The sequence below is a fragment of the Saccopteryx leptura genome, chromosome 8 (genome assembly GCF_036850995.1).
Source record: "Saccopteryx leptura isolate mSacLep1 chromosome 8, mSacLep1_pri_phased_curated, whole genome shotgun sequence".
NCBI lineage: Eukaryota > Metazoa > Chordata > Mammalia > Chiroptera > Emballonuridae > Saccopteryx > Saccopteryx leptura.
The window spans coordinates 98,044,314-98,053,092 of NC_089510.1; the positions used below are offsets into that span (position 1 = coordinate 98,044,314).

Below are 8,779 nucleotides of genomic sequence, written 5' to 3' on the forward strand. Positions count from 1 at the left end.
TCCTCTCTCAATAAAACCAATAAATAAATATTTAAAAAACAAAACAAAAACCTTGGCCAAATAGGTGGTTGGCTGTAGTGTTTTCCTGGTGGGAACGTTGCCAGTTTGATTCCCTGGTCACAGCACATACAGGAGCAGATTGATGTTCCTATCTCTCTCTCCCTGCCTCTCTCAAAAGCAAAAACAAAAACCAAAAAAAAAACAAGGATTCTTTCATGTCTTTTCATTGCTTGATAGCTCATTTCTTATTAGCGCTGAATAATATTTCTTTGTCTGTGTGTACCAGTTTATTAATTTACTCACCTATTGAAGGACATCTTGGTTGCTTCCAAGCTTTGGCAACTATGAGTAAATCTGTTACAAACATCCATGTGGAGGTTTTTGTGTGGACTAAGTTTTCAACACCTTTGGGTAAATAACAAGGAGCATAATTGCTGGATCATGTGGTAAGAGTACGTTTAGTTTAAGAAAGCACTAAACTGTCTTTCAAAGTGGTTGTAACATTTTGCATTCCCACTAGCAATAAATGAGAGTTTCTTTCACTGCACATCCTTGCCAGCATTTGGTGTTGTCAATGTTCCAGATTTTGGCCATTTAATAGGTGTATATTAGTATCTCGTCATTTTTTTCAAAAAAAGAAAAATATAGGTATTAACACACTCTTTTAATTTGTTTATAAATATTTTTAAGGTTTAAAAGTGTTTGAGCCCTGGCCGGTTGGCTCAGCGGTAGGGCATCAGCCTGGTGTGCAGGAGTCCCAGGTTCAATTCCCGGCCAGGGCACACAGGAGAGGTGCCCATTTGCTTCTCCACCCCTCCCCCTCTCCTTCCTCTCTGTCTCTCTCTTCCCCTCCCGCAGCGAGGCTCCTTTGGAGCAAAGATGGCCCGGGCACTGGGGATGGCTCTGTGGCCTCTGCCTCAGGCGCTAGAATGGCTCTGGATGCAACAGAGCGACACCCCAGAGGGGCAGGGCATCGCCCCCTGGTGGGCGTGCCGGGTGGATCCCGGTCGGGCGCATGCGGAGTCTGTCTGACTGCCTCCCAGTTTCTAGCTTCGGAAAAATGAAGAAAAAAAAGTGTTTGAAGTTCATAATTCCTATTAGGAAAACATTACATGAATGAATACCCTAATGTCAAAACCACTGTTACAGCTGCATTTAGGGTAGAGGGTTAAAGATTCTCTTCAAAGCACCTCAGCTTTCTCCTGAGATCAGAGGAACACTGGCTTATATTCTTGCAACATCCATCCGGTGATGTCAGTTGCTTTTCCTTCAACAAAGGCTTTATTATTCAGATGGGAATTAAGCTTGACTTTCGAGAATTTGGCAGACAGTTTAGTGATGAGATTCATAAGCTTTGGGCTGCTCTGATAGTTTGACATATTTCCCAGGTTCTGAGCTATATCCTGGAAGGCCACCTAACTTCTGGATTTTTTGGCTGAAAGAACCTCTGGATCACTAAGAATTTTGTTGATCCTAGGCATTACTGCCAGACCAGGCATACCCCCTCCCATTCCAGGCATACCCCCAGCAAAGCCACCTGGAAAAGAGTCACACTGAGCTCCTAATTATGGTCTGGCTTTCTCCTCCCTCTGATCTCTCTCTCATGTTTCTTTGGAACCCTCTTAACCCTTTTCATTCTTTCTTTGATCTCTTGCTCTTCACTCTTTCCCTTTTTCTGATGTTCTTCAATTTTCTGTGCCCTTGATTTAACTTTTTTTTAGCATTGCACTAGCATCTAGGTCATAATCCAGTTTACACTAAGGGGCTGCTTCTTCCCAATGGCCCAGAAGTCTGTGCACTTTTCCTTGCCACTTGTTAGGCTGAGCTGAATCAGCATTTGTTTCAGTAGCTATGCCAGTCTCAGATGGCAGCACTTGGCTCCTGTAATTTCACAAAGACACTGGGTATCTAGGGATTTAGAATGGCCAAGTAAAGATTCAGCTTGATGGTCAACAAACTCATGGCTTTCTGTGGTTCACCATCATTTTGGGCATCAATGACAGACACTTTTTCTTTTAAATCATCATTTGTCTGATCTCTCCTTGTTTCATCTCATTTCTTGAGGGGCATTAGTGTCTGGTTCAATCATACTTTCATTGTCAATTTCAAGTTCACTTTCCTCACTTGCTGGTTCCTCTGTTCTTATGTTTTCCTCTGCCTTCTTACAATGTTTTTTTTTTTCTTGATATTCTGATTTAGTTTTATGAGTAGCAAGTGGTTTTTTGCCCCCCCCCCCCACCAATTTTCTCCATCTACTCCCTAAGGAAATGTTATTTACCCATTGTGCAGAATGCTTAGATCTTGCTTACACATTTTCATGTAGACCCAAAGTGGGTAGGGTGGGGTGTTCCATGGTCAGAAAACTGTGGGAGGCAGCAAGCTTGGCTGAGGCTGTGACCCAATTCCAAGGAAGTTAGGTAGAAGAAAGGGTGGCTGCTTCAAGGCAGAACCTCATCATTGTTTTAATTTGCCTTTCTCTGATGACATAGGATGTGGAGCATTTTTTCTTTCTTTTTTTTTTAAATAAGATAAGTGTTTTTTCCAGTGAGAATTTCTTTTCCTTTTTTTTTCTTTCTTTTTTAAATAAGTTAAGTGTTTTTTCCAGTGAGAATTTCTTTTCCTTTTTTTTTGTGGCAGAGACAGAGTCAGAGACAGGGACAGAGAGGGACAGACAGACAGGAAGGGAGAGAGATGAGAAACATCAATTCTTTGTTGTGGCTCCTTAGTTGTTCATTGATTGATTTCTCATATGTGCCTTGATGGGGGGCAGACCAAGTGACCCTTTGCTCAAGCCAGCGACCTTGGGTCCAAGCTGGTGAGCTTTGCTCAAATCAGATGGACCTGCACTCAACCTGGTAACCTTAGGATCTCAAACCTGGATTCTACACATCCCAGTCTGATGCTCTATCCACTGCACCACCGCCTGGTCAGGTGTGGAGCATATTTTCATATGCTTATTTGCCATCTGTATATTTTTGGTGAGGTGTCTTTTAAGCTCTTTGGCCCATTTTTTTTTAATTGGAGTTGCTTGTTTTCCTACTGGATTTTGACAATTTGTGTATCTTAGATAAAAATTCTTTATTTGGTACACCTTTTACAAATATTTTCTCCCCATCTGTGGCTTGTCTTCTCATTCTCTTGACATTGTCTTTTGTAGAGCAGAAGCTTTTAATATTAGTGAAGTCCAGCTTATTAACTATTTCAAGGATTATACCTTTCTTGTATCTAAAAGTCATTGCCATACCCAAGGTCATCTAGGTTTTCTTCTATGTTATCTTCAAAGAATTTTATAGTTTTGTGTTTTACATTTAGGTTGATGCTCCTTTTAGAGTTGATTTTTGTGAGGGGTGTAAAGTCTGTGTTTATTTTTATTTATTTAGTTTATTTATATTTTTCAATTATACTTGACACTCAATATTAGTTTATATTAGTTTCAGGTGTGCCACTTTAAAATTTATGAAGTATACTCTCCCTGATAATTCAAGTGCCCACCTAGTACCATACATAGTTATTACAATATTGACTAGGTCTGTGTTTAGATTCATTTTTTATAAGTGGATATTCAGTTGTTCCAGCAGCATTTGTCCAGAGACTGATTTTGCTCTATTGTACTGCCTTTACTCCTTTGTCAAAGATCAGTTGATTATATATATTTACCTGGGTCTACTTCTGGACTCTCTATTTCAGTTCATATCTATTTGTCTATTCTCTCACTGTTTTGATTACAGTGGCTAAGTAAGGTAGCATCAGTCCTCTAACTCTGTTCTTTTCATTCAATATTTTGTTGGCTCCTTCAATATGTTGTATGGGTTTATTGCCTCTCCATATGAACTTTAGAATCAGTATGTAATTTTCACAAAATAATTTGCTGGAATCTTGATTTGGATTGCATTGAATCTATAGTTCAAGTTGGAAAAAATTAACATCTTCACAAAATTAAGTCTTTTTATTCTTGAATATGGAATGTCTCTCAATTATTTAGTTCTTTGATTTTTCTCATCAGAGTTTTATAGTTTTCTTCATCTAGATCTTATACATATTTTGTTAGATTTATAACTAAGTTTGTGATTTTGGGGGATGCGCATTTAAATGGTGTTGTTTTTAATTTTAAATTCCATTTGTTGCTGATGTATAGGAAAGCACTTAACATATATATTAACCTTGTATTCTGAAACCTTGCTATAATTGTTTATTAGTTTCAGGTTTTATTTGGTTGCATTCCTTCAGATTTTTTTACATATACAATTATGCCTTCTGTGAACAAAGCAACATCACATCCTTTTATCCCCCTACCTACCTCAATACATAGCTCTAAACTATGTGAAAATTTGCTTATATAACCACAATGTCATAATACCCAACTAAGTTACCCAGTAATCCTTAGAAGATCAATACTGATACTATTTTCAGATTTTCCTGATTATCTTTAAAAAATCTATTTTTACATCTGGTCACAATGTCTCTTAAGTCTTCTTTAATCTAGAATAACCCATCTTCCTTTTTTAGTTATTTTTAAATTTTTTAAATTATTGATTTAGAGAAAGAGAAGAAAGTGGGATGAGAGTGTGAGAGAGAGAGATATATATTGATTAGGATTTTTTTTGCTTGCTTTTTTGTTTGTTTTTGTTTTTTAGTGAGAGGAGACAGACTCCCTCATACACCCTGACTAGTATTTTCCTGGCAAGCCCAGCAGGAGGTGATGCTTTACCCATCTGGGGCGCTTGCTCTGTTGTAACCAGAGTCATTTTTTAGTGCCTGAGGTGGAAGCAGTGGAGTCATCCTCAGTGCCTGGGCTAACTCTCTTTAATCAAACCATTGCCACAGAGGGGAGGAGAAGAGAGAGCCTGAGAGAGAGAAACAAGAGGTGGAAGGGTGGAGAAGCAGATGGGCACTTCTCCTGTGTGCCCTGACCGAGAATCAAACCCAGGACATCCACATGCTAGGCCAACACTTTACCACTGAGCCAACCAGCCAGGACCAAAACATTGATTTGTTGTTCCACTTGTTTTTGTATTCATGGGTTGATAATTGTATGTGCCCTGACAGGGAATTGAACCTGCAACCTTGGAATATCAGGACAACATTCTAACCAGCTGAACTACCAGGCCAAGGTCCCTTTTTAATTCTTTATGTCATTGACTTGTTGAAGAAACATGGTTATTTTCTCTGTAGAGAACATCCTACATTCTGGCTTTGTCTCTGCATTTTCATTCAACTTGTTCCTCTATAAACCATATTTCCTGTAAATGAATGTTGGCTCTAAAGGCAGATTAAATGCTTCCTTCTTTTTTTGGTCAATAGTATATTTTTAATGTTTTCTACAAAGGTAGGTAGCAGCCTGGCCTGGTGGTGGTGCAGTGGATAGAGCATTGGACTGGGATGCAGAAGACCCAGGTTTGAAAACCTGAGGTCACCGGCTTGAGTGCAGGCTCATCCTGCTTGAACATGGGCTTACCAGCTTGAGTATGGGGTCGCTGGCTTGAGTGTATGATCATAAATATGACTCCATGGTCTCTGGCTTGAGCCTAAAGGTTGCTGGCTTGGAATCCAAGGACATTGGCTTGAGCCCAAGGTCACTGGCTTGAGCCTAAAGGTTGCTGGCTTGGAACCCAAGGACATTGGCTTGAGCCCAAGGTCACTGGCTTGAGCAAGGAGTGACTCCCTCTGCTGGAGACCCCCAGTCAAGGCACATATGAGACAGCAATCAATGAACAACTAAGGAACTGGAGCAAAAAATTGATGATTCTCATCTCTTTCCCTTCCTGTCTGCCTGTCTGTCCCTATCTGTGCTTCTCTCTGTCTCTCCCTGTCTCTGTCATACACACAAGAAAAGAAAAAGAAATAAAAGGTAAGGTAATATAGGGTGGACAGGAAATCAGGTGTCCGACAGAAAAAGCATGAAGTGAGTTGTGACTAGCACTATCTTTGAAAACAGTTATTTTTGTATAGATATTTTTATGTGAAGAAGTTTGGAGATCCCATGTGAGAAGATCTTGTTTTCTACCTATACAGCCATCGACGATAATAATACTTCACATTTATATTCAGAGTGTTCTCACATAGGTCATTTAATTTTGGTAGCTGCTTACTGACACAGAGTACAGATGGTAGTATCTTCATTTTGAAGATTATGCAGCCCTGGCCAGTTGGCTCAGTAGTCAAGAGTCAGTCCGGCATGTGGATGTCCTGAGTTCAACTCCCTGTCGGGGCACACAGGAGAAATGCCCATCTGCTTCTTCACGTCTCCCCCTCTTCTCGTTTCTCTCTCTCTCTCTCTCTTTCTCTTCCCCTTTTTGCAGCCATGGTTGTATGGGTATGAGTTAACCCTGGACACTGAGGATGGCACCAAGGCCTCCTCTACAGGTGCTAAGAAGAGCTCAGTTGCTGAGCAATGGAGCAATGCCCCAGATGGGCAGAACATCACCCCCTAGTGGGCTTTCTGGGTAAATCCTGGTTGGGGCACATGTGGGAGTCTATCTCTGCTTCCCTACCTCGCACTGAATTGAAAAAAAGGATTATGCAACTGAAGCTCAAGTGAAGTAGCAGAAATAGTGTGGAAAACAGTTTCTGATTCTAAGGGCTATGACCTTTCTGTCCCTTTGTGCTGCTTCCCTTCCATCAGCCCTGGATGTTCCCCACTAGCCTCACTACCATCAAAGGTGGGTTTTGGGCCATGTACATAGTTCACGCAGGCAGTTATGATCTTTCTGTAACTGAGTTCTCATAGAATATGCAGAATGAGAGAAGTAAGCAAATTCATTTTTGTTTAACAGTCAAATGCATAAACAGACTGAATGAGAGGTTATATCATATAACAGATAAGAGACTCTTTAAGCCCTACTGAATGTTGGCAGGTTTAGGATCTGTCAGGAGAGAATTTCTGGGGTAGGTGGGGGCTAAGGATTGGCCAGTTCAGGTGTCTGGAGCAGCTTGGGAGAATATGGAAATAGCCAGGCAATGGGCAGAGAGGGGAGCTGGGAATAGAGCAAGAATAGGAGGCAGGAGAGTCAGAGGCTACTTAAGGGGAGAGAGGGAGGGAGGGTCCTGTGGTTAGAATAAACTGCAGTGGCTTGTCAGAGCAAGTGAGAAGGTGCTTTCGTGTTCTTGTGCTGTCAGCTGGATGGAGGCCTGCCTAAAAGAGGAGCCCCCTTCCCCAGTGGAGCTGGAAGAGAGCCTCCAGAATGGAGTGCTGCTGGCCAAGCTGGGCCACTATTTTGCACCCTCTGTGGTTCCCTTGAAGAAGGTCTATGACGTAGACCAGCTGTGGTAGCAGGTTTCTTCCTTCCAACTTATTCCTCTCAGACTACCCCTTCTTCTCAAAGCTGTGTGAATAGAGTGACCATATATTTTATTGTCCAAATCTGGATATTTTTGAAGATGAAAAAGGTGCTACTAATCATTGCACTGGAATAACAGGTATCAATTGGTGTCTCCCAGCCAGACCATGTGCATTATTCTTAGCAGCAAGGGACACTTGACAAGTGGGCTTTGACATACCCCTGATACGAAAACTTCTAAGAAGACTTTTCTACCCACAACCTACACACAGAGGCTTGTGGGCTTTGCTACCTGAAAGTATTTCCTGGGAACACTGCCCCTTCTTTGTGCCCTGACTAGCCTAACCTGCCTCTCCTTCCTGTCCTAGTTCTGCATTCCCATTTTCTAGGATACCTTTCTAGATGGTTAGTCCCATCCCTGTGCCACCTTTCCCAAATGTCCATTCCTGGTGGTTTCTGTTGGTCTGTGTGTGACTGTCTTGGGAGATGAAAAGTCCAAGGGGAAGGTCCTCTGGCTCTTACAGCCACTTGAAAATCCAAGCAGTGGTCTTGCTTTGCTCATAGGGAACCCTGAGAACTGTGGAAATAGATTCCCTTCTCTTTCTTTTCCTTTCAGGCAACTGGCTTGCATTTCAGTCACACCAACAACATCAATTTTTGGCTCTCTGCAAAACCCTCATTGGTCTGCCTTCAGTAACAGTGAGCCTCAAGATTGAGGTTTATCTTTACTATTCACCAGCCGTCCCACTCCCCAACCCTCACCACACACAAATCTATTACTCCGAGACCCTTTAGCCTTTATTTCATGTGTTTTCTTTTTTGTTTTTGTTTGTTGTTGTTTTCTTGTATTTTTCTGAAGTGAGAAGCAGGGAGGCAGAGAGACAGACTCCCACATGAGCCCAATCGGCATCCACCTGGCACGCTCATCAGGGGGGTGATGCTCTGCCCATTTGGGGCATTGCTCCCTTGCAACTGGAGTCATTCTAGTGCCTGAGCCAGAGGCCATGGTGCTGTCCTCAGTGCCTGGGCCAACTTTACTCCAGTGGAGTCTTGACTGCAGGAGAGGAAGAGAGAGATAGAGAGAAAGGAGAGGGGAAAATGTGGGGAAGCAAATGGGTGCTTCTCTTGTGTGCTCTGGCCAAGAATCAAATCCAAGACTTCCACACGCTGGGCCGACACTACCACCAAGCCAACTGGCCAGGGCCCTCCATGTGTTTTCTAAACTAACTTAATCTAAGAGTTTAAGTTCCTTGGGGGTGTGTCTTTAAACCAGGTTATTTGGTCTTTGTCTCCACTTCCCTGTGGGTAAAAAACAGGAGGTAAAGGCTCCCTGGCTCAAGTTTATTGTTCCCATTAGGCAGTGAGACCTTTGTGTAAAGCAGGTGATGGGGTTCATGTTGGCAGCCATCTTTCCACTGGAATTTCATAGCGTAAAGCAAGGGCACACCACATTGCTACGTGATAGACTGGAAGCCTAGGCCCCAAATGCCAATTGGATACAT

At 42.1% G+C, this 8,779-nt stretch overlaps 1 pseudogene; it reads right to left on the bottom strand.

Moving 5' to 3' along the window:
* Window positions 1–1,208: 1,208 nt before the first annotated feature.
* On the bottom strand, window positions 1,209–3,236 carry LOC136379573 (hsc70-interacting protein pseudogene; annotated as a pseudogene).
* Window positions 3,237–8,779: the final 5,543 nt, after the last annotated feature.